Genomic DNA, 27,200 nt, shown 5'->3' with positions numbered 1-27,200 from the left:
CTGTCTATGCAAACCTACCAGCAGTAGAGGTTGAGAAAAAGTCTTCCAGTAGAATGGCAACAAACCACTGGGAGAGGCAGTGGAATGGTCCAACAGTCTTTCAAACATTTACTGAGAACCCACCAGGCTAAGCTCTCAATCTGCTTGATACTAGGAATACAGGGCAAAAAACCACAAATCCTCCTGTCTTAGTCTATTCAGGCTGCTATAACGAGATACCACAGATTGGGTGGTTTAAAATAACAGAAATTCCTCAGTCTGTAGGCTGGAAATCTGAAATCGGTGTGCCAGATTGGTTCAGTGAGGGCCCTATTCCAAGTCACAGACTTCCTGAATCCTCACGAGGAAGGGGCAAGGGAGCATTCTGGGGACTCTTCTTAAGTCTCATGATTAATTCACCTCCCAAAGACCCCACTTCCTAATACCACTGCACTGGGATTTCAACATACAAATGTTGGGGGTAGGGAGACATAAACATTTGAACTGTTAGTACCTCCCTTTCATGGCATCTGGATAGAATGAGAAAGGGAGATCTCAATGGGCTGCAAAAACTCAGAGCAACATTTGAGAAGGCAGCCTTGGGCATGGCACATGGCTGGGAGGGACTCAGGGCCAATAAAATATCCAATGCTGGGGCAGACATGGTGACAGGGAAGTTGGAAGATCACAAAGATGAAAAGTTAGCTTGAAGATGTGCTGAGAGCAGGCAGCAAGACCTCAGTCTCTCAGGTAAGGCTCAGGGGCACATGCCCTGACAAAAGTATCTATTTACAAGGAACCCGACAGATATCCATTTACCAACTGAAGAACAGTAAAATAAGAACGGGCCTCAGAAGTCAACCAAAGGTCAAATTATCACTTAACTTGTTGCATCCCCAAATTCCCGAGCTCTTTATAAACCTATTTTATGCTCTTGTGCCCTCAGGAAGTAAAGTGGGATTTTCTATAGCTACAGCTATAGCTATTCCTATATAGCTATAGCTATAGCTATAGCAAAGCTATTGTACATTAGCTTTGGGAAAAAAACGGTAGAGGCTGAGAATTAGGAGCGGTCAACAAAGACAAGGGTAAAAAATAAATTTTTCATTCATTACACTTCTAAGTATTTGTTTGCAAAACTGCCAAGTCATAAGCAACTGTAAGGAAAAAAAAACTAATTGGCAAACAATAGTAGGTATTCAAAATGTATAAATAATATTTATAATGGTCTTTAAAAAAATTATCTAAGCTAATAATAAAGAAAAGAAGGAGAACAGATAGGGAAAATGTGGATAGGGCCAAGTACAAGGTAGAAAAGAAAAGGAGAAAAGAAAAATAAAAAGCAGATAATGGCAGAGTAGAAAAAGAGAGACAAAGAGAAAAAAGAAACACCTCTTGCCCTTCTCTTTTGTAAACCATCTGTGAGCCACTAGATTTTGTGTCCTCATGGCTATAATAAATATGGCTGGAGTCATAGAATGGGAAAGAGGTGTTCTCAGGATTCCTTCCTCTTGAACAAACAGGTCTGTCCATTACATGATGTTCATTGATCCTTCTGATGACAATATGACACAACAGATGAGTGCTGAAGGATGCAGCAATCCACAAAACTAACTAGATAGATAACAGATAGATCCCAATAATGCAATGCTAAATTCTGGGTCACCAAATTACCCAAGTGAAAAAAAGTTAATGTACTTCCTGTACATTGTTAGCTATATAATACACAGATTTCAGTCTTTGATATTTAAGTTATATACTTAGATAAATTGATGTGAATGTGATATAGAAATACAGTGCTTGGACTTGAAGATCCCTTTCTGTGAAGTTCATGGGTTTATTATTTCCAAGATAAATGAACTCAGTAGAGTCGACCACAATAATCACACCTAGTAATAGCTAATCTTTATTTTACTATGGACTCTCATGTGTCAGGCTCCATACCAAGCACTTTATGTACACTCTCCTTTAGTCTTCATTACTTTGTAGTACACCAAAGGGAGACCTACCCTTATCTTCCTTCATAAATAAGGAAACTGAGGCATAGAGAGGCTAAATAGTTTGATGGTAAAGCTGGAATTCACATGTAGACTCCTCTTCCTAAAAGGTCTATGCTCTGATTCCCTCCACTGCCTATAAGATGGTGCCTTCTGCTCTGTTATATTCAACAGAATCCTATATTTTTATATAGAGCTTAATTGTATATAAAACGCATTTTCAGACTGTGACCCATTCTAGCCTTACAACTATGCTATGAAACAGGCAAAGATACGTTGCCTTTCCCATTTTATAGGTAAAAAAACATTGAGATTCAGCCGGGTTAAGCAGCTGAATCTCAATGTTTTTTTTTTCCACCAAATCACCAACACATGGCAAAGTTAGAACTTTTATGTACATCATCCAACTTCAAGTCATGTACACTATCCACTGCATCAAGTTCTTTAACATCCTTCTTCTTCCAGAAACAAGCAAGATTTGTCTTCATACTGCTAAATTACTTGTTGAGGACTAAAAAAATAAGGATCAGAGAAAGAGATATAATGCCTGTCAATGGCCTGAAATGATCATCCTTCCCACCCCTGCCATCTTATTAGATTTAAATAGCAATTCCTATATAATAGGGAGCTATAAATTTGCCTGATTTGCAGACGACAAAGAAGGTTCTCTGAAAGCATTACTTGAATGCCCAGAATTTAACCATATACCACTGAGTTACTATAATTATTTGGAGGACTGTTAAATCTAAGTATTTGAAATGATCCTTTAATCTCAATTATTTTGCAAAACAAATGTGGTTAAGATACTCCAAATGTTCTGACTTTGCTTGATAAACATTGAGCCAAAGACCAAGGAAAAATTTTGCTCACTTTGCATTTTCCTCCTTGGTCTTCTTCTGGATCTTATTGTGAGATCTTATTCCAATTTGTTTGTTTAGAGGTCCCAGATGGACTTATTTGATAAAGCTTTTTCTATGTGGGTCTTAGGGCCTCTCCACTGCTATGTCCCAGGATCTCTTCCCATGTCAGACTGTTTCTTATTGTTTATCTTTTTACGGCCTACACCTTCAGCCTTTTCAACATCACTCACTCCACTCCTTAGGGTCCTGCTCCAACAAATCTGACTTCATCGTGAGTGGTTGCTCCCTAAATTCTCCTTCTTTGCTCCCGCTAAAGACATAAATGTTGAGGGTGTTTTTCCTTTCAAGGCTTTACTCTTAATCACAAGAAAAGAAAGAGAAGATGGAACTAATCATGGAGAAATTACACAGCTACACAATGCCCTTCTAATTTCTTATCTAAAACTCCTGATTTCCTTTGAGGAGGCAAACTGCAGCCTCCATGTACCCTCTGCTAATTCTGGGAAGATTACAAACAAAAGACCACTGATCCCTTAAATTTATTGGTATCCTAGCTGCCTGGGGATTGCTCTTTCTCTAGTCCAATCCAAATATAGCCATTTAATCATTCCTGGGTAGGACACTGGATCCTCTATTCACCCTATCCCCTGCCCTTGCCTAGCTTCTCGAGTATTACCAATAAGAGGACCACTACAGACTGAATGTTTGTGGGCTCCCCACCACAATTCATATGCTGAAACCTAATCCCCAGTGTGATGATATTTGGAAGTGGAAACTTTGGAATGTGATTAGGTTATGAGGGTGGAGCCCTCATGAATTAAATTAGTGTCTTTACAAAAGAGACCCCAGGGAGGTCTCCTTCCCTTTCTGCCATGTGAGGACATAGCAAGAAGATGGCTGTCTATAAGCCAGGAAGTAGGATCTCCCCAGGCACAGAATCTGCTGGTAACTTGATCTTGGGCTTACAGCCTCCAGAAGTATGAGAAAAAAATTGCTGTTTCAGCTGTCCCTCTTTGGTAATTTTGTTATGGCAGCCCAAGTGGACTAAGACAAGTAGTATATACTATCTCCTTTGTCACACTCAAATCAATGTTCAGGCATTGACCCCTCTTTCTCTTACGCCAGTGATACAGCTACCATGTTGCTGCCAGACATAGCTTGGAGACAACAGTATGAGAATGACCACTTCAGGCCCTACATGCCCCTTTTGTCTGAGGACTTTCTGTTCGAATATGTCACATCCCAAGGCAATCGAAGTATGGAGATGCCACTGAGGCAATGTGGAAGCACCCTCTTTGTGCAAAGCTCACGCCAACCTTTCTATGCCTTTGAGGGTGGCCTTGCACACCACTGCCACTACTGCTTTCTCCCTCACCTTCTTCCCAGAGAGAAGAGGTATTTTTCTACCTTCTTGCCTATGGGGTAGGCAGATCAACTGATATCTTTAGGTACAGGGCTTCCCAACTGACCCACTGTCCTAACACAACACTTCTCTAGAACATCTGGGGGCTAAGGCTCCCTGAAGAAGTGCCAGTCCTGCAGACTCTTTCCTCAGTAACAGTACCTCTTGCTACACTAAGAAGTACTATTTTAAAAATTAAAATAAAATACACAGATGCAAGGATGGATGAATAAATACACAGAAAGTAGGTAGATAAAACAACCGAAAACTAAACTATATGTGCTCCTTTGCCTCCAAGGCAAATTTGTACACCTGAAGTCCCATAGGCAGGACATTTTGATCAGCCACATTGCATGCCCCTAACTCCCCACCACCCACCACTTCCCTCACAAATAGATTAGATATAGGCAGTTTGTCAGGGGAGCAGTTTGGCTGGGTGGCAATGCAGGAAAAGAATGAAAGGCTGTTATAAGGAAAGAAAGATAAGTACTGCCAGAGTCAAGTGCAACTAATCTTCACTCTCATTTTCTCCTTTCCATCTGTAGCACAAACCACAATAAATACTTTCCTGAAGAGAATGACTGTTATAAGGACAGGAACCTAAGAAAGCATTCTGTATCAATATTATGCACTGCAGACTTTATTGTAATCAGATCAACGAAGTGCCATTACATGAGCTAGTGGAGATCATTTTATTTTATAGAACATTCTTTCTTGTGATTATATATAATGAGATTTACCTGATTCTATCAGAGCTGGGGGGGTTGAGGAGTATTAAGCATAAAGCGCTTTTGTTTAAAGAACTACAGCAATTCTGTTTTTTTTTATGATTTGAGTTAGAACTACTAAAGATAAAACAACCAAAGACCTAGAAATCTCCCTTCCAAGAACAGACAGTTGGAATCAATACATTTTCCTGAAATATTCTGTCAGAGTGGTAATTAAGAGAGTATCCCCAAGACTGCATACATTTGACTGTTTCTTTATGAAAAAGGTCAGTGTGCTAATAAAGACGCGTGCCTATTTTAGTTTAGGTGTACTAATTTTCTCTTTCCTGCTAGGGGACCCAAAGACACACTTATCTGATGTCCATACGGCAACACTGCTTCTACTGATTGATAACAAATACTAGAGGAAATATGCACACGTGTGTGTGCATGTGTGTCACAAAGAGGGGCAGCAGAATGTGTTTGAGCACTGGCATGTGCATCCAAAGAGTTTATTCTTCATTTTTATTTTTGGTAGCATAATTTACATTACAAAAACAGTAAACTGGCATAAGTTTCAAACATACAAACTTGCTAATACTATTCTGTAGAGGGACAATGACAGGATCAGAGAAAATACCTCTTGCTCCAAATACAATTTTACATTTTGAAATATGATTTACTTTCTGGATTGCAGCCAGGCAATTACCATTCACAAATATTTCAAGTGGGAGAAATGAAGTGGTTGCTGCTAGTCCCATAATCTGGAATTGCTGCTAACAGATTTTATATATCATCAACTTTTCTGCCATTCTTTTTAGAAAATACAATAAAAATCTTAATATTTCTGCATTTCAACCATGATAGTTAGCTTTGCTGATGCTTGAGACAAAACTGTGTAAGTGGCTCCCTCTGGTGATGCTACTAATATTCATTGTTGTTTTGTTTTATTTATTCTTTTTTATTCACAACCATAGATATAAACCAGATTAGCTGGGAAAAGTAAGTAAAGTCATGGCCTGCATAACTACAGATGTCTCTTGGGATACAATTCCACTTGGAATCAAATTAGATGAAAGGTGATATCTTTCACAGTATAAGAATAGACACAGGAGAGCCTGGGTGGCCCAGCCAGTTAAGCTTCCAACTCTTGATTTTGACTCAGGTCAAGGTTCTTGTTAGATCAAGCCCCGAGTCAGGCTCTGTGCAGATAGCGCTGAACCTGCTTGGGATTCTCTCTTTCCCTCCCTCTCTATCTCTCTCCTGCTCATGTGCATGAGCTCACTCTCTCTCTCTCTCTCTCTCTCTCTCTCTCTCTCTCTCTCTCTCTGTCTCAACATAAATAAATAAGCATAAAAAGAATAGATACAATATCTTCCTTGCCCTTTTTTCTTCATTTAATATAAACCAAAGGAAACTGCAAAAGGTAAAAGAAAAGTCATGTTCACTAAACCCTGGCCAAAGTCCCCAAGAAACCACTTAAATAATACTCAAAGATTTCATTTAAAGACTTCTAATGGACCTCCGAGGCCATCAGTCACCAGCCCAAAGCTCCACTTTAACCTATGACCTACATAGCAGTGATTAGAGCAAACATGGGGTCATAAAATGTCCTTTCTAAGAGGCAACCAAAGGCTCCAGAACGGCATTTCTGAATGACAACATCTCCTTCCATGGCTCTGATCCATCATTGTCTCTGACGACTGCTCTTTCAATATTAAGTCCTACCCAAAGACAGCCAATGTTTGAAATCAGGGCTCCCAAGTCAGTCACCACAGTTAAAGCCACAGGGATTTTTCTTAAGGCAATTTGCAGGCTCCTTCATGGTGATCTTGTCCTCCTTTCTGCCCAAGAGGCAGCACATCCTCCCTGATGTACTTCTCTAAAACAGCGTATCCTCTACCACCAGCCAGAATGTTAATGCATTATCACTCTGTACACTGAGAAAACAAGTGACCATATGTAGCCTATGCCAACGGAGCTGTAACTGTGAAGAACAATGGCTCTGAGTCAACAGCAGAATTAAACTACTCCCTCTTATGAAGCTCTTCTGAATATTTTAAGTGTTGCCTTGAAAGTGTGGGATTATGTGCAAGCATAAACATTAGCTTAATGTAATTTTTTGGTTTGGAATATGCCAGAGTTTAAAAATCAGAATTGAAATGCAGAAAATAACTTTGGTATAAATTTAATTTTTTCATGTGTGATTAAAACATGATTGAAGAGGCATACTTTTTGTATAATTAAAGTTGCTTTGTAATTAAGAGATTTAAGCATGTATAGAAAATGATACAGCTTAGTTTGGAGATTTTACAAAGGCGCCTATTAAACACTCACTCCCTAGCAAGCCTATGACTCAAATGTTTCCACATCCTAATGCTGATAGAGTCCTTGAACTTTTTTAAAGCTGCCAATTTCACCATTTCTAAATGCTTTATCCTTCCTTCCATGTGTTAATAAAATAAAAACAGCCCTATCTTCCTTGCATTAGGCAAGCCAGGAATATAGAACATTCTATATCTGAATTTCAAAGGCTCTGGGGGGAAAAAACAAGTATTCCCAGGACATTTGAGACAAGGTTTGACTTGTCTTTGCTGTCTTCATTGTGACTAGCACTGCACGGCACACAAAAAGTGTGGGATAAATGGTTATTATTGAGTGAGCAGAGAACGTGTTTGTGTACACGTGTGGAGGGTTATCATGATAACAAGAGCACTCAGAGACATTGTCTATGTGCCAAGCAAAGGTACTAAATACATTATTTCACTTAATTCCACAACAGCCCTACGAGGTTGACATTATCAACCCTATTGGACAGATACATAAACAAAATCAAAGAAAACCTGAAGGCTACAAAAAAACACATATTTTAATACTATCGTAGCAACAGGATCACCTTTGGGGCTAAGAGCGAGACAGAGGTTTGTTTGCCTCAGTCTTGTTTATTTTATAGTCCTTTTCTCACACCAAAGTTTTTCAATCTCCCACCTTCTCCAGGGATTGCCTCCTGTCCTCCCTTTGGGGCTCTAAAGCATCCTTCTGGTTAACACTTGGCATGAACCAAGGTTCATCTCATTGGCAATGGTCCTGGTTTAAACTAATATTCCTGGCCTTCCCCATAAATACCTATTTTACATTTCATTCATTTTAGATGAGCATCACATGGGGAAGGAAAGAATTCAGACAAATGTATTCATATAAATAAACATAAACACTTATTATTCATGTAAGCATATTATGTTTATATATACATATATATACCTGTTTTGCAAGCTTGTGTCTAGCAGAAAATTTAAAGGATATTGCAAACGATGCTCTTTATACTGTCTGTATGTCCCTGATAGACTATTCCATTTCAGTGACTGGGACTTCTCTCTGCCCTGTAGTAACATCACCTCACTCTTTTGTTATTTTCAGGTTTGCATGGTAGAGAGAGGGCCCCATGAGAGGTAGTTCTGTGGCGTTTCATGCTTCTTTGGAGTTTTAGAGAAGACCAGTGAGGGAACGACATTCTACACTGACTACTAGGACTATTCCCAGTGTATTTCTGACTAGCAGAGTCAAAATGCACCGATTCATGAGAAATTACAACCGTGTTTATGGAGTTGTATAGAAAACATGCTCATGCTTTTCTGATGCATTCTCTGTTCTCCAGCTGCTGGTTATTCTAAGCACTGATTCCTAAAATGAGCTGTTTTTACCAAAAGTGGATTGAAGGAGAGTCGGGAGGGACATGTTGATTTCATGTACAATTTAGTAGAAACAGAGGAATATATCTCACTTGAAATTGCACTTCTTAGGCCTTGGTAATATTATAATCCTTTAATTAATGATGAGGATGATCTCTGGGTGTTAATAGATTAGCACCAACTAGAACCTCTCTCCCTTAAGCAAATGGGACATTTTGATTATAAGTGTCCCGTAATCAGAAGTTCTGAAGGGACTGACTAGAGTATTATATTGAATGGGAGCATGGGAAAGATGTTTTGGGTGCACAATGTCTCTAGTACTTTCTGGGGAGAGGCTGCCCAGGTTAGAAAACAGTATCTGGGCAAGTTAGGATAAGAAGAATCTTGTTTGGTGGCAGCCAATGATCTCAAATTGATTTAGTACTTTTTTTTTCTTCTTTTTCAAATTTTTATTTAAGTTCTAGTTAGTTAACATATAGTGTAATATTGGCTTCAGGAGTAAAATTAGTGATTCATCACTTACATATTCAAATTGATTTAGCATTAACCAGTTATATTACTTGACATATACTCAGAAAGTTATATTTTCCATTTTAAATAATTTAATTTGCTTTCTAGTTTCTTCTGATGTGAGTGATATGAACCAGTTTTCCTGAGGAAACTGATTATCTCAGGGGAAATACATAATTGACATTTCTGATTTGCAGAGGTCCTAAGCCAAACTACTGAACACAGAATGAGATGTACCTTTTCAATAAGCACCTTTCTTTCTCTTCTACAATAGTACTTCTTAATGTGGGTAGTCTTATTTATTTACTTACTTTACTTTTGAAAAAGCGTAGAACGACCGATTACCTCTGCTACATGTCCTATTCTTAATTTTTTTGCTTTTCTTCAAGCAGTGCTTTGCTCCCTTTTCTCCATTTGTTCATATCTCAATCTCCTTTTTCACAAAACCTTCCTAAAAGTAAAACACCCTTCTTTATAACTTCTGTCAATTATCTCCCTGTATTTACAAACTAATAATTCTATAATCATATATATATATATATATATATATATATATACATACACGTATATATACATATATGACACAGATATATGTATTGCTGTCTTGTACATCAAATTGATGCATGAAAGTATTACATAAAGATTGGGATGTTTTGGTCCAAGTTCAATCGTTGTATAAACCCAGCAAAACATTATTTATTTTGGCCTGCTTTGTCACTTGCAAACTGAGGAGGCTGGCCTACACTTGTCTAAAAAAAAACATTATGGCCCTTTCAGTTTCTCAGATGGAAATACCATTGGATATTTATTTTAAAATTTTAAAAAGGAATTATCCCTTATAACATCATATTTTTCATATTAGCTGGGGTCAAAAACAAGGACTTTCCCCTTTAGTCAAAAAATATTTATTGCAATGGGAATATAACCTCAATACCCTAGTTAATGGTCTAAAACTCTAAACCATTAAACATTTAAATCTTAAATACTAGTATTAGTTATCACGGATATTTTTCTAATAGACCAAGTAACCTAAATAGAGGATTAAAATAATTTAATTAATTAAATTCAATAAAAATCTACTTCTTTGCAGCAATATTATGCATTCTATACTTGACTTGTATGAAATGGGAGCTTCAAGAATATCTCGTCAAAATAAAGGGTTTTCTTCATGCTCTAGAAATCAACTTACTTTTATGGCCAAAAAGATAGGTGAGAGGCCACAGTGTTTTCTTTGTGGTGACTATACTACAATGAGAGAAAGGAGAGTGGCATACCTCTGCAGAGCTTGTTAGTCATCAGAAAGTAAGTACCCAGCTTTCTGACCACTTAGGAGCAGTGGCAATTTTCAAATACAATACAGAGAACAAACACTGTCGCCTGTGCAATTGCACAGTAAGAACTGTCAAGATATTTCCACAAATAGTAGCATCTGACTGATCCAACCCAAGACTACTCTTTCTTTTATTCATATTTTTTTAATCAGTGGTATGCAGTTGAGTAATGATAAAACAAAAAAAAAGTAAAATTCATTTTTACCTGCCAATTTCCTCTTGCTTTTTACTGATGACTCTTCCTCTCTTTTTTTTTTTTTTAATGTTTATTTATTTTTGAGAGGGAGAGAGAGACAGAGCATGAGCTGTGGAGGGGCAGAGAGAGAGGGAGACACAGAATTCCAAGTAGGCTCCAGGCTGAGCCGTCAGTCCAGAGCCTGATGCGGGGCCTGAACTCAGGAGTTGTGAGATCATGACCTGGGCTGAAGTCAGATACTTAGCCAACTGAGCCGTCCAGGCGCCCTCCGATGACTTTCTTTTTAAGCGGAATATTTACATATAGTGATAGTTAATTCCTTGTGTAAGTTTTCTTTGTTCTTGGTATAAAATGCATTTTCTCCTTGCCTCTTCCCACTTTTTCACTCTTTATTTGGCTTTGGTATATTCGGTAATCTTTTTCATCCAGTATATTTGAGGAGAAGGGTCCTAAATCCTAACTGTTCTGTTGAAACTTCTGTATTGCTTATAGTTGTTTTAGAGAGCAAACAAGATATATGTAAACCTCCAGAAACTGTAAAATCTTAAAGCTATACAATAAATCTTAAGGCTATATAATATCTATTATATATATTAAACTTACTAGTTTAAAGGAACACTTACCATTACATGTTTATATAATACCAGCTTAATCATATATTATTATTATAAACATTCTTTATTACTGATTGTCTTTACCCCAAACAGTTATGAGAGCCAAAAGACACATTAATTTCAATTAGTCTAGCTGTACATTTTAAACATGGAAACTGAGGCCCAGAGAGCTTACATGAATTATAGGCAGTGACAGTTAGTAAGAGTCCACTCTACAAACATAGGTTTCTTGATTCCTAGTCTGTGCTTTTCTTCATCCTACCATTCTCTCTTTGGAAGACTAGCTCTGTTTTATATAATACAAGCTGGGAGGATAAGTAGAGAATAAAAGGGGATAGAATTAGATCCAATCATTCTGTCTAAGAATTATGTAGTAATCTCTCATATCCAAATGCTTAGAGATTAATTAGTTGGTTAATTAATAATCATTACTGCATTAGCTCCCTTAAAAAATGAGGACAGATGTAGCATTAAAGTTGCCACATTTCATTGATTCTGACACATTTTTTGTAACCTTTAACATCTTTGAAATCAGGATGCATTTTAGAATTCCTATAGCCAAGCAGTAGTGGAGGCACAGGTGTCATTGGCTTTGTGTGTAAAAATTGGTTGTGTTCCTCTTGCCATAAACAGACAGCCACGACTTCTGACATTTCAAGGCAATTTAAGAAATAAGTATGAGATCTGGTTGTCATCTGAAAATTCTCAGTTGTCACCTTCTAGTAGGATCAACAGAACACCAGCATCAAACTTTTCAGAAGGTATCAGCTGCTTGGAATGAAATGTTGAAGATAATCATGGAGCACTCTTCAGAAATAGCATACCACCAAACACAGAGACTATCATCAGAAAAAAACATGGATATGGATACCTCTGAGTCAAAAGAAAAAAAAAGATTCAGAAGAGTGAGGATCTAAATAGAACAAATTTTCTTTAATTCTTAAACCAATGTATTTATTAATATTATGCTTCTTATATATTTACAAGGCTGATATAGTATAAAACTATACATCTGTTTAATTTAGGTTGCTCTTATAAAAGTATAAAATAAAAATTCTAAGTGGTAGGAAAGAATTGTATAATGATTTGAGATGTTTCTTCTTTCAAAGGTTTACTTAAAATAAGAATGTGTCCTGTAATCAGGTGTTCCTCAGTTTTGATGAAACATAGTATATTCATTATATAATTAACCATTTTATTCCCTGAGAGAAGCTTTAGGAACTTGCAATATCTGAGGTCAATTCTGTGCACCATAATTATTTCACAGGGGATTTGTCAAAGTATGAGATACTGCCTGGGTCTAGACAAGAGAATGTCAGATGCTTAGAAAACATGTTCTCTTGGTGGTTTTCATTTGATACAAGAGTGCCCACTAAAACGTGGATCTGTTTAGAACAAAATTTCACTATGGTTCCATTTTTAAACATACCTTCTATTAAAACAAAAAGGAGAAGCATCTGTTTCTGCCTGTAAACACAGATGGAGTTACTAATTATGATTTTAAGTTTGATTCAAATAATAGTTCACCTGGAGGTGAGCAGCCCAGGTCAGAGGTGGTTGCTGTGGCACAAACGGCTTCAGGCATGGAGCCCAAAAATAGAGCACTGGCAATGGAAAGATGAGATGCTGAAAATGCATTCATTCTAAAATGCTGATAGTTAACTCAGGAGATAGATAGCCAATGGCCATCACAACATTTGTGTTAAAACAAAGACAGAGAGATCAAATCCATTCTTTTCTTGCTCATGGTTCTTTTACATGGTGGCTTTGGTGTTAAAGCTTATTTGACCATTTTTATTAGGGAGAAAGTTATTAGATAGGAATGAGATCGTAGAAATTCTTATGCTACAGAGGAAAGAAAAGTTGAAAACCCATTTCTATATGACCACAGAGCAAAATACGTATGATGAGTTCAACTTTTTTACACTTTCTCCACCTACCCTGCCTTAGTTTACTATCAAGCTGTAAACTACAATGTTTATCAAAATGATTCAAGCACTGCTTGTATCTCCTTTCCCTGAAATCCTATTGCACATGCTAATGGAAGCATAATTCAGCAGTTTATTGCACACAATATTGTCTAATTTCTGAACATGTATTCATTCAGGAGAAGACACTTACTGAGTGATATATGACAGCACTTGTTTGTACATGCACATATACATATATTCTTCCTCTTTCAGAAAAAATTTGAATCACAAATTATTTATGATAAAAAGCCAAAATACAATAAAATCTTAGAGCAAAGTTTAAGTTAAAAAAATAGATTCAAATAATAAAGCAGGGTAGAAGGAGATGGTTAAGAACCCCTTTTCAACTGAACACAAAATTGAGTCTATCCTTCCATGAAGTCAGACAAAAGAATGAAAATAAAGCTTTCTTTGTTTTAAAAAAAAAGACTCATAATGTTCATTGAGAGAGATACTCCCTGGCATGTAGACTGAAAACCCTCCCTTAGGCCCTCCAAGTAAACAGTTATCAAAAGCAGCAGGGTAGTTTTAATTTGGGCATAACTAATATCAAGTCCTTCATCATGAGAATTATTGGCAAAGGATTCAGTTATTTCTCTCATTATTCCTGAATTATGATTATAAGATCATGTGACAAACACAGATAATCTGTTTAGTAGAAGAGGAAATGCTTTGATTTAACTGCAGCTATATTATATAATGAAGGCATAAGTTGAAAAGATAGGGTTTTGTATTTAGGCATGTAATGTAGCATAATTTAGTGTTTGTAATTCTTCTATCCAGGGCCTATTCCTACATTTTCTGATTCTCCAGGTAGTATTTTTTTAAATCTCTGGAGCATCATGAAAGAATCATTCTACATCAGAAGCAGGCAGCCTGACATGTATTCAGTTTATGTTCATGGGTTCAAAGACTGGTTAATGCGTGTGTGTGTTTTCCAATATAGTCATTCCATATTATGAGAAGTTTGAGGAAGACAGAGCATGATGTTTATGGAATACCCTATTAGGTACCCAAGGTTACAGCTATTGCCTCCTTCCTCCCAGTTAACAAAAGCTCTGATTTTAAGTACGACCTTGACATGTCCACAGGGAAAGGAGACCTCCCCTCAGCCCTAGGGGAAGGACCATGATTAACCAAAATCAATCATGCACAATGCATTATCTCTTTGCCAGTGATCATTTTAGGAGTAGGATGTGTCATAGTTTTAGTCAATCAAGCATATTCTCATTTCCATAAGACTGCAACTCTTTGCTTTGAGTAGGACTGTTTGGCTCTGTGATAGTCAGCCATATTGTTTTTCTTCTTCCCAAGATGGAGAGCCAAGAGAATAACAGCAAAGTTTATCCTAGAGCCCTGACATCCTTGAACTTCTGAGTTAGCTGGACCAGTATACCTCCAGAATCTTTGTTTTGTGAGATGTCTTCACTGTTAAAGCCTTTAATCGGCTTACTTTATTCTGTTACTTGAAGGCAAAAGTTTCTTAATAGACACCATATTTTATATTTCTATATTCTACATAAAATTGAGCAAAAGTTGGCATTCAAAAGACTCATAAAGAATGAACAACAAGGGTAAGAAGCAGAAAAAAAAATTGTAATCAATCAGACAAGATTACTGGCCCATCACAGCAATGTTGATATATCTTTGTAAGGTAGAATTCTCCCCTATAATGATATCCATTATATCCTTATATCCATTATATCAATGATATCCTTCTTTACCACACTGAGGTAAACAACTGAGCAATCTAATTTAAAGCTACTATAGCCCATGCTAACATAGCTGTACAAGAAACCATTATTTTATCTAATGCCATCACTAGCATGTGCTTTCCAAATACATGCATTAGAAAGTTGTATTAAAACACTAGATCTGCATTTTCATCTTCTCTGACAACATTTCTCACTGTTGACCACTAATTTATAAATACGAATAACAAACGTTACTGCTTTCTTCAGTAGATTGAAGGGGATGGAGTGCTGTCACTCACACACACACACACACACACACACACACACACTTTAGGAAGAGCAAAATGCCTCCATTCTGCCCACTTATTTTCCAACTAAATTAGCATCTAGAGGGAGAAAACACAGTATTATCCAAGTCATTTTGTTAAATATTTAGCATGTGAAAAATTTTATCTATCCTCTTTATTATTGTTTGCTTTCCTTTTTTTTACTTTTTCTCCTTTTAAAATATTTAGATGAATTTTCCATATTCATTTATTCTGTCATAGTGGTAAACACTTCTAGTTTCCAACTACAAATCTATTTCCCTTTCTTTTTTCAGATTCTGATTTTCTCTGAGGTACTGGTATGCCACACTAAAAATATTGTTTCTGACCTCTCATGTACCTAGAAGTAGCCATTTGACACAGTTCTGGCAGTGATATGAGAATGGAACTCTACAGGAAGAATGTCCGCATCACAAAAAAAGAGACAAACTGCCCAAGGAGAAGTTTCATTTGGCCTTTTCCTCTCCCCCTTTTTCCTCTTTTCGTTTCTTTCCTTTCATTTCCTTTTCTTTTTTTCTTTCCTTCCTTCCTTCCTCCCTCTCTCCCTTTGTCCCTCCTTCCCTCCTTTCTTAAGCAATCACATAAAGAGTCCACTACCATTTATTAAGCAAAAACCAAATAGATCCTCACCACAACTACAATGCAAAGAAAAAGAGGAAGTAGTAACCAGGAATTACCTTCCTCTGACTTTGGGCAATCATTGTCAATCCAGGACAATTTTACTTCTAAGGACATTTGGCAATGTCTGAAATAACTCTTGGTTGTCAAAACTGGATGGGTAGGGTGTGCCACTGGCATCTAGTGAGTAGAAGCCAGAGACACTGCCAGACATCCTAATTTCCCCCCAATGAAGACAAAGGTTTATCTGGCCCAAAATGACAATAGTGCCAGTTGAAAAATCCTAGAGTATTCTCGTTATCTTTCTTTGGGCCTAGAAAGCAGACATGATGCCAGAAGCACAGCAGCAATCTTATGACCATGAGAAGAAAAATACCAAGATTATAAAAGAAGTCTAATTCTTTCACCAAATGTTTAAACAACTGTCTTCTTGAGTTTTTATTATATGAAATAAAGAAACCCTTATTTGCTGTTAGCCAAGTTTTCTGTTACCTCATAGCCAAATGGATTTCTAAAGAATACAGTTTTCAATCATTTCAATCATTTTTCAATCATTCAATCAATACAATTTCAATCAATTTCAAATTATTTATTTCATGTTCATACATGGGTCTAAGCATTCTGAATAAAATGATAAATCAAGTATGGTTTTTCACCTATGGGAACTTGCTATCAACTGAGGAAGCCAAACATCAGGAAGTGTAAAAGGCAGACTACTCCTGGTATAAAAAACGTGTTGTGGGAGCTCATGCCGGAATCCAGGAATGAAGCAGGATGGTGGAGGAAAGGCCACTCTAAGGAAACAAAATGTTCTCCTAGCCTACATTTGGTGTGTGTGTGTGTGTGTGTGTGTGTGTGTGTGTGTGGCAGGTAGGGGATGTGGGAAAGTAGTCCATGGAGAAATATTAGTATAAGTCAGGTACAGAGGCATAAAATGGGGTGGTATTGGGGAATGTAACAAGTTACAGTCTTGTGAATGGAAAGAGGAAAGTGGGGAGGAGTTCTAGGTGGAAGGTATTTTAACCTAAAAAGTAAAGTTGGGGAGTAAATTGTGCAAAGAATTAAAAGCCATCTGCATTCTGGACATTAGCATCCATGCTATAAGGAACATTGGCCATTGTTAACAAGAGATCTGCAAGACCAGACCTGCATTCTAGGAAAAAAAATAAGTTTGATAAACTGAACTTGGGTGATTCCATTTACAAATAATTAAAATATAACTGAGGAATCATATCTTCCTACTTATACTCTGGCTTCAAACTTCACTTCAAAATACTTTAAAATGTGGCAAAAGTGTACTGTTGAACTGCTGTGGTTTCAAATCTTACTGTTAATTCCAATTGTGTTTTGCTTACAAAAACTACAAACTGGCATGTTAGGTAATTCATAAAGTAATTCCTTTGTATAAAAATTTTTAAAAAGGATTACTATGCTTTGCTAAAAATACTCAAAATTATTTGTTTCAACACATGGCAACCCAGAGAGGCATTTGTCAAGCATACCTAAATCTGCATTAATATTATCCCAAAGCTGTCAATAACATTAAAACTTATATGGAAACAAAAAAAAATTTTTAACTCAGAGAGCTTAGATTTGTATCTGTAGTCTCTAGTTACAGCTATTTAATTATCCTATTTTAAAAAATCCTAACTAATTTAAGGAAATTTGAAGGAAGATGTAGATCCTGTCACTGGATAGCCATGTGAAAATAATAAAAGTGGAAAAAAATATGAAAAGTTCAGAGTTGGAAGAGGCTTTAGGAAGTCAGGGAACTCACTCAGCCCTGCAAAGAATCACCAAGCCTTCATGCACTCTATGTGCAGCAAATGGAGTTCTCTGCCTACCTTCCATGAGTGTATATTCCAATGTCAATTTCAAAACAAGTCACACATTTTTATTTGAAAATGTTATACCTAGACACATAAGAAAATTTTCACAAATGAAATGACACCATGGGAATAGAGATAAGACTGACAGAAAGTACTCTGGGGGTGAAGGAAGGGAGACTGTGAAAAGAAGGGGAACTGAAGAAGGCTTTTCTTTACCCCCACACTGCAGGAACTCTAGGATAGTCTGCTAAAAGATTGACTCCTTCAATTTCTGCTTATGTTAAGAGGATTGGAAAGACTAACTGTAGAATAGCAGGCTTACAGAAAACAGTTACTTATTTTAATCAAACCATGTAATCAGAAGGCCTGAGTAATGATTAACTTCCACTTTCTCTGTAAATCATTCAATCACTCAGCAGTGCAGGTAGCCTTAAATTCATTCTCTGCCAAGGGCACAGTAAACTTAATGTTTTTGTACTTAACATTCAATATCTTAAATGTGTGCATGGCCATTGCTTCTGAGCTCATTTAAAAAGCTGGTGTTCTGCTAGGTTGCAATGGCTGATTGAAATGCCGAGACATTTTATAGCTTTTACACTCAAACACACGTACCCACACCTTTCCTTAGTGATATTTTTATATCTATGTTCTTATTTGTAATTAAGCAAAATTAATTTTGGAGAAATGCATTAGGACCCTGTAATTTTCATACACAGCATGAGAATTTATTTAAGCGAAAATAGTCTACTGTACTTTCACTATAAGAAAAAGAAAAATGAGAATATTAAGTACCTATAAAATGCAGAGTAACAGATACAGGGTTTGCTATTTGAATTCATGTTTCCTCAATCCTACATGTATCACTATGGCCCTGGAAATGAAAAAGAAATAGTATAATACCTCTGTGGAGGCCGACTGCCCACAATTTAGAATAATCACAAATGAATCGAATGTTAGACACATGATTTCCCTCATCTCTATAACACGCTAACAACCTCCTCTGGAATAAATTATTCCCAACTCAAAATCTCAACCTAAAATAATTTTAAATTCACTGCAGGTGGTTTTTCATTTCTACTCACAAAGCACTGTGCTGGACGGTCAGGAGCCAGGGGAGAACGTTTGAAATGTTTGGACTACCTTGTCTTCCTGGGGGACTTTATTGCCCAATATGCATAATCTATTAGCTGCTCGTCGCGGGGGGATCTAGGGAGTGACATCTTGACTTGCACCACGCAGATCCGAAAAGCTCTTCTCAGGAAATGCGGGGAAGAGCAACTTTCTTATCCCTGTCAAACTAAGAGGCGGAACCACCCCCTGAACTAGCCCGAGGCCTGGGGAGAGCAGGGGGCTGAAGGCAGCTCCGCCGCCCTCCGCCAGGGCTTCTGGGCGAGGGATTTCTTTTGGAGGCGGCATTGTTCCTCCATCTGTTCAGCCTCCGTATCTCGCCAGCAAACCCTCCCCGCTCTTTCGTATTTTTTTCCTTATTTCTTTAGTACCTCTCGGCCGATTTCCTGGCTCTTGGTCTCTGTGGTCCCTGGGCACAGCTCTAGGCTGAAAAGCTGCAGTGACTGGGGCGCCGCTCTAAGGCGTTGGAGGCGACTGCACTCGTCCGCACGAGCTCGGGAAGCGTGCGCGCCTCACACTCGCCCTCTCCCTTTTCTCGGCTCCCTCCGGCTCGGACGGGCTCTCCCGGCCTCGCGTCCGCCGACTACCGCTCGCCTTTCCAGCGGTGTCTCCTCACACCAGCTCCGCGCGGCGTCGGCCGCCGGGTCGTCGGCGCACGACACGACGCCCCCCACCCGCCGGCCGGGACTCGGGATTGAAGGGTCAAGGCGCCGCGGGGAGGCGGGGAGGAGGAGCGAGGAGAGCTGGGGCAGGTGGGGAGCGCGGGGGCCGGGGCGGGGGCTGGGGGTGGCGGGGCGGGCAGAGGCGGGAGAGTGAGCCCAAGAAGAGCCAAGATGCATCTGCTCCGAAAGCGCCAATGAAGAGAGGACAGAGGGGGGCAGGAGAGGAGAAGAGCAGAAAACACCCACTGACTGGGGTGGGCAAAACGGGCAATTTGCAAACTGCCGGGGCGAGCGAGGGTGAGCGGAGGGGGAAGGAGGCTGAAGGGAGAGAAGAAACACAGAAGGGCAAGTTTCCACCTCTCCCCAGAGGTCGAGTCTGAAAATGCGTCCCCTGGGCAGGGAGTTAAACAGGGACTGGTCATGGTGTCAAGGGTGGATCTGAAAAAGGAATTTAGTATCGTGTAGTTTTTCCTACACTAGACTCCGCTCCATCTCGCTCAACTCTGGTAAATGACCCTCCAAGTAAAATGAATTGGCTTAATGTAAAAACGGAAGCTGAATTTCCTCCACTGTGGACTCCCCCTGAGGTATGGGTTTGTTTTTAAATGAAAATAAGCGTTTGGGAGGTTCCATGAACCCCAGTGCTAAAGAAACCACCCAGTTCATTAAAGTTCATTATTTTTTTTATTGCTTTTATTTTCGTCAGAGGAAAGAGGTGAGGGGTTGGCACCATGAGATGCTTAAAACAGCTATCTAGGTAGCGTTCTTTTTCAAAAAGACAAAATGGGTTTCCTAAAACAGCTGAAGGGGGATTGGGAAACTCGGTTACTCGGCTGGGAAGAGAGAGAAGCATTTAAACTCTAACAGACGATTAAACCTTCAGCACCCCCTCTCCCCAATCCATCGGAACTGAAAAAGGGTTAAGCGTACCTAAGAGAGTGAGCAGGGCAGGGTTGGTGGGAGGTGGGGAAGAGGAGAAAGAGGCAGGGAAGTAGGAAGTTCTCGGCAATCCCCGGGATTAAGATAAACGCCTGAGGTCGGCGGACGCAGGAAGCTCCCTTACCTTTCTCTCTAAGCCCCGTTTGCACCTGATCTGCAACCATAAATACTTCGTGATGCTTAGTGTGCAGCCAAACGATGGCCGAATGTTAAACAATTCTTCACGCTCCCTCCCCTTTTTTAAAAACAGGCTCAAAAGAATGTTAATACTGTTCTCGTTATCCATCGGCTCCGAAACATTCCGCTTTGTCAGGAAGAGAGACGAAAACCAAGCGCTTGGGCACGCATATATGTATTTACATATTATGCGGTCGGTATATAAACATATATACGTTTTCTGCATATAAATCCAAAAAGAAAAGCACCACAGATGCCTCTGGAGAGGGAGGGGACCGGGAAGAGAAAAACTTGGCAAGCCAAATATATCCAAAGATTTATCAGGAGCCACCTGCTTCAATATGCAGAATTCCCGAGAAGATTTAGAGGGAGAAGAAAAAAATTTAATAAAATACCCAAAACACACACTTGCAACTGGAAGACGCCTAAGACGCGTGGAAATGGAGAGGATGAGAAGATCTCCTGAGGGTAAAGATCCGCCAGCTAAGTGAGCAATCGCCTCCGAAAATCACAGGCGGGGAGGTGGCTGCAGATCGTCCCCTGCTCCGGTCCCCGCCGCCGCCGCCGCCGCCGCTGCTACCTGTAGACACGCGCACACACACGCGCGCACACACACACACACAGCACAACCCTCCCCCCCCCCCGCTTCTTCTCCCACCCCCCCCCGTGGCGTTGCCGGGTGCAGGAGTCTTGAATTAAGCTAGACCCATCTTTCAGACCCCGTCCTGCCCCCTCAGAACCAGGACTCCCCCACCCCCTCCGCCACCCCTTCTTCTCCCGGTTTATTGCTCAGCATCCCCTCCCCTACGCGTCCCCTCCCTCCCCCCGGGCCCGAGCAGCGATCGCAGTGGGGTGGGCTTTCGGGGGTGCGGGTCCGGCGGTAGCTAACGTTATGCTAGTGGTGGTCCCTCCCTTTACAAGTTCCGCCCTCCCCCCTTCCTCCTCCCGCAGAGACCGAGCCTCCTCCGCCCGCAGCGCGGAAGGCGGCAGGAGGGGTTAAGGACTCCGGGCGTCACGTGTGACGTTCACCGAACCACTCGGAGGAGCGTGTGAGTGAACGGGCCCGGCCGCCGAGCCGCGAGGCCTCGGACTCGAGGAGTTTCTGTGTTCTCGGCGTCATTGTGCTCCCTTCCAGGCGTTTTCGTCTTGGTAACTGAACGCGCAGAGTTAGAGGCAAGAGCCTCCTAGCGTGCCTCTTCAGTTTTCGTCCCTGTGGTAGAGCTCTTGTTACCAAATTCCCCCTCATTTTGTTTCCACCAGCCAGAGGCAGAGTAAGCTCCGAATTGTAGCGTCTGTTGTAGCCCCATTTGTGGGAATAGTGTAGATAAATGCCACTGCCTTGGGCCTCTCCCCGCCCCCCCCCCCACCCCGGCTGCTCCCACATCTTCTGCCACTGGATAGGTGATATTTAAAAATTCATCATAGCTAACCCGTGTTGGCTTTTATGACAGGATTGACTCACTATACCACATCGTTTACCCACCTCTGATCAGCTTCTCTGTGTGAATTTTTGAATGAAAGTGAATTGTGGGACAGGGCCCTGACAACAGAAGCATTAAATTAATCAATTGCAATGTGTCATAATTCAAACAAATAAATCCACCAGTGGGAAATCGCTAGAAGAAATTGTGACACTTAGTGTAGAAAAGTGGTGTTTTTGTCTTACTAAGTGCTTGCCTCAAATTTCTCAAACTCGTGTTTTAATGAGATTTAATGAGTTTGTTTTCATCTGTAAAATTTAGATAAAAGAAAGGAACTTTTTTTAGTTTGTAAATATAATTTATTGTCAAATTGACTAACATACAGTGTGTAAAGTGTGCTCTTGGTTTGGGGGTAGGTTCCCGTGGTTCATCGCCTACATACAACACCCATTGCTCATCCCAACAGGTGCCCTCCTCAATTCCCATCACCCACTTTCCCCTCTCCCCCACCCCTCATTCGCCCTCAGTTTGTTCTCTGTGTTTAAGAGTCTCTTATGGTTTGCCCCTCTCCTCTCTGTAACTATTGTTTCCCCTTCCCTTCCCCCATGGTCTTCTGTTAAGTTTCTCAAGATCCACGTATGAGTGAAAACATACAGTATCTGTCTTTCTCTGACTGATTTATTTCACTCAGCATAATACCTTCTAGTTCCATCCACTGCAAATGGCATGATTTCATTCTTTCTGGCTGCCAAGTAAAGAAAGGAACTTTAAAATAACCAACATTTAGATTGCAGTTGTCCAGAAATATTACTCATTAATTAATTAATAACACTAAATAAGAAACCTAAGTTTCTAGAATATGTGATCTTTTAAAAAATCATCTTAAATATATCCTTCCTTCTTCTTAGAAGGAATTTGGTTTCACATTTTTCTGACAGTTTTAGAATTTAGTCTATCTTGTCATTTTTTTCTTTTTTTCTTTTAAAGTAACTTTTAGGTGATGTGTTGACAAATAGTAGATCTCAGTATTGCTCCCATGAAAGTGAAATTTCATTCAACTAAAACATGCATGTGATTTTCTTGGTGAAAGATCTTGCCTTGCCCAAGTTTGTCTAAATTCTAAATCCTGTGAAAATTCTCTGAAATTTCTAAAATTCACTGGAATTTTCTAGGAAAAATTAGAAATAACGATCTATTCCAATACCAGTAAAAGTACATAAGTGAATCCTTTCAGCTTTCACGAGACTACACAATTGAGGTAGGCTGATAGAGGACATCGTTATCAAAACTGCAAAATCAAACTTTTAAAAGAGAAATAAGGATAATGTGATAAAGCTATCTATTGTACTTTACAGAGATGAAGTTTTGTATACTTTCTTATAACTCAAGGCTCTGGGACCACTTCCTAAATGCATCAGATGATGTTAATATTAGAACCCTAATGATAATAATGACTGACTGTTTTTTTTATTTCTAATATTTGGTATTTATAGTATGAGATTAATTTTAAATAGGTTCTATTGTGTTTTTTCATTATTCTTTTCACAGCTGTACTTTATCAACTGGGCACTACTATCTCATTTTTATTAGTTAGTCTTACAAAAAGCCCAAGAATTTTAACAAAATAGAATTACCTTACAAACAGCATTTATCACAATCTGTAAATACAGGCAAATGAGCCACACTCTTCTTGCCCATTTTTCCCACTTTCCCCATCAAACCCCCGAGGAAAATAAACCTATCCTATACCGTTTGATGAAAGAGAAAAAAAAAAAAAAAAGAATGAAAGCAAGAAGTTTTGTTTCTCTTATGTTTTTCTTCTTTTGTTGGTATGTAGTTAAGAGTTGGGACTCTGGTAACAAATTGCCTGAGTTTGAATCCTGGATCTGCACTTAATTTGTTATTGCCTGGTTCATGTTACTTAATCTCCCTAAACCTCAAATTCCACCTCTGCAAAATGGAGATAACAACAGTACCTACTTTGTATGAATGTTGTGAGGATTATCCAAAATAATGCATGTAAAGCGCTTGGCACATGAGTAAGTAATTTTTCAGCGTTCACTTTATTTTTGGTATCTATGCTATATCTTTCCTCTTCGGGTTCAAACACCAGTATATGTAGTGACATTTGGGGTTAGGGTTAAAAACTGATCATGACATTTGGTTGCATGGAAGCCATTAGTGATTAGAGAGTAATTGCTAGACCCTTCCTGCCTTCTTTTTTTCTTATGGTACAATATCTGTCTTCTATTAACTAATTTCAGTGTAAGGGATCATACTAAATGTGTTAAATGAGATAGAAAAGAAAACATTAAACACATGAATAGGTGATGAAGGCATCAATAAGACATAGGAAGTTGAATTCAATTCACATTGCCAATCATGTGATCTTCTAGATTGTGACATTAACTGTGCTCAAGTTTGCTGCCTTAAACCAGGTCAGACACTGTTTGGAATGAATTCTGGAACTCTCTGTAAGGTCAAATGCAAATAAAAACCTTGTGAAATTTGCCCAAATGCATCTGCTCATCTGTAGATTGGGAAGGAGATCTTAATATGACACATATGTAAAGTATTAGCATTTTCTGAAAATATTGGCTCAGAAGAGCCAATCTCTCTTGAGTGAGAATGGCAGAAAATATCACTAAAGGAATAGTGAAATCAACTTTGTAAGTATACGTTTATTCCCTAATTGTTGTGATGGTAAAATTTCCTTTCCCAGAAATAAAAAAGAAAATATTGGCAAAGGAAATTAGGCTTGAAGGTAAATATTATAGTGTATTTTCAAATACTCAGTACAGTGGTATATAGACTCAGTTTGCTTTCAGTCCAGAAAGTTATTAAGTGGGAAGATCTTTTCCCCTCGGTAATTACATATATATAATTAAATGGCATGTAAAAAAAGAAAGCATGAGTACTACTCATTCTTTGGAAAATCCCAAAGACTCACAGCAGGAGATTAATACCCCCCCCCTGCTTTTTTTTCTTTTCCAAGGGGCTTCAGAAGGAAAAGTATTAACATCATATCATGCTTAGATGAAATTTTACTGCAACATTCCTCATAAATCATATGTATATTACTTAAAATGGGTTAAATATAAATAATATACTGAGAACGATTTCATAGGGGCAGTGAAAAGTTCATATTTCAGCTCTTAAAGAAAGAAAAAACAGAGCTGAATAATCTGTCAAGTTATGGCATTTGCCAAGTGTACCACCTGCATAGCTTCCTGGCAGTATTTTGTTATAACCTAGACAAAAGACATACATGTTATTCATACAGAAAAGACAGACCTAACTTCTCGGAGTACCAGCATAGTCTAGTTGTATATAGTATCTCTTTGGCCACAATCCACCTGGTCTTCAACTCCAGTCTGTCCACAAACCTCCTCTCCATCCCATGCACTTTGTACAGCATGGCCAATTGATCTGTTTTTAATCTAACCTTTACCAAGTCAAACCATTTATTTATTTTGAGAGAGAGCATGCAAGTAGGGAATGGGCAGGGAGAGAGGGAGAGTAGGAGAGAGAGAGGATGCCCAGCAGGGTATGTGCTCTCAGCACAGAGTCCCTGGACCTCACCAACTGTGGGATCATGATCTGAGCCCAAATCAGGAGTCAGGATGCTTAACAGATTGAGCCACCCAGATGCCCCCTGAGTCAACCATTTTTGAAAATCCTTAATGAATCTGTAATTCCCATCACGTGAAATGCACACTTCTTATCCCAGGATCCAAAGCCAACATACTCTCAGTTCCATACATCTTTAGTCGGCTTTCTCTCCCATTACTTTTCTACCGCATCTCTGTTTTTTCCCTAAAAGATATAACTCATTGGTCTCCAAGGACAATTCTCAAAATTTCTTCTCTTGGGCTACCAAATCACCATCCCTACCTACTGAAAACTCAAAAATACTACCTCAAAGATTCCCTCAGCCAGAAATTATTTTCTCTAGCTCTAAATGCAACTGATGTGTACTTCCCATAATGCAATTGTGCAGTTTATCCTATCTTGTGTTACCATTATTTCTAGATCTTTTGTGTCTCCTAACTTATTTACAGAATACTAAACAATTTCTCACTTCAGGAACTTTGCACTTTCCAATCCTTCTTCCCTGTACTCTCTCTTTCTGATGGCTATATGACTCACTCTTTCATATAGAACTCTTCTCAGATGTCACTTTCAAAAGATGTCTTCACGGAATATCTAAAACAGCATTCTCCTCCTCATTCACCCTGTCTCCTTAACTTATATTTGCTTCAGTGTTCTTATTATAACCTGATTATATTTATTGTCTGTTGTTTGCTTCTCCTCACCAGAAGGTAAATTCCATGAAATCAGATACTTAGTCTGTTTTGTTCACTGTTCTGTACCAAACACCTAGAAGTATGCCTGCTGCATTATAGTGCTCTATACATAGTGAAACAAATGAACGAATGAATGAATGTGGTCAATTTGATTCACTAATAGCAATTTTGGAGGCATGATTACTGACTATCTCTAACTTCAGCCAATAATTGAACATAAAGGCATAAGAATTTGCTCAGATGTTCTTGAAAGACATTTCTTAAAAATATATGTCTTACTTAAAATACATTAAAGCCATAATTACAGAACATAAGCCCACTTTTTAAAAATAATGTTTAGAATGGGTATATATTAGCCCCAAATGTGTTCATAAAGCAATGATACTATACTGTACTACCAAAAATATGCTATTCTTTTGAGAGCCAATGCTACTTTATTATGTATTACTTAGATTCTGCATTTGCTCATTTCCCAGATTTTAATGACTTTAAACTGTGTATCCAGGTAATGTTCTTTATCAAAGGTTCTAAAATTCTTTTTTGTAATTATTTAAAAATTTAAAAAATTTATAAGAGCAGTTATATAAACCCAAAATGACATTTATAGTATACTATGAATTTAGTTCTTAAATAGGTCAAGATTGCTTTGTTATTAAGTAAATGAATTCTCACTCACCCATCCTTTGAGTGCCTACCTGTACCCATTACCTCATCATTGAAGGATCAAAAGAACAAAAGACATGGTCCCTCTCTACCTATACAGTATCTCTGAGGTAAGATCATATCTAAACAATATGATGACTTTGTGCACTATACAAAAAGAGTTTCCAGAGAAGGACATTCC

General features: G+C 38.7%; 1 protein-coding gene across 1 annotated transcript in view; it reads right to left on the bottom strand.

Annotated features, from left to right (window-relative positions):
* Positions 1–19,340, bottom strand: part of NLGN1 (neuroligin 1) — an 834,402-nt gene extending 815,062 nt beyond the window's left edge. Inside the window, exon 1 of the mRNA XM_047875368.1 lies at positions 19,222–19,340. The gene's annotated coding sequence lies outside the window, so the exon portion shown is untranslated. The remainder of the gene's footprint in view (positions 1–19,221) is intronic.
* Between the last annotated feature and the right edge of the window lie 7,860 nt (positions 19,341–27,200).

The sequence above is a fragment of the Prionailurus viverrinus genome, chromosome C2 (genome assembly GCF_022837055.1).
Source record: "Prionailurus viverrinus isolate Anna chromosome C2, UM_Priviv_1.0, whole genome shotgun sequence".
NCBI lineage: Eukaryota > Metazoa > Chordata > Mammalia > Carnivora > Felidae > Prionailurus > Prionailurus viverrinus.
Note: the sequence above shows the minus strand (reverse complement) of the source record. Positions and strands in the feature narration are given on the sequence as shown.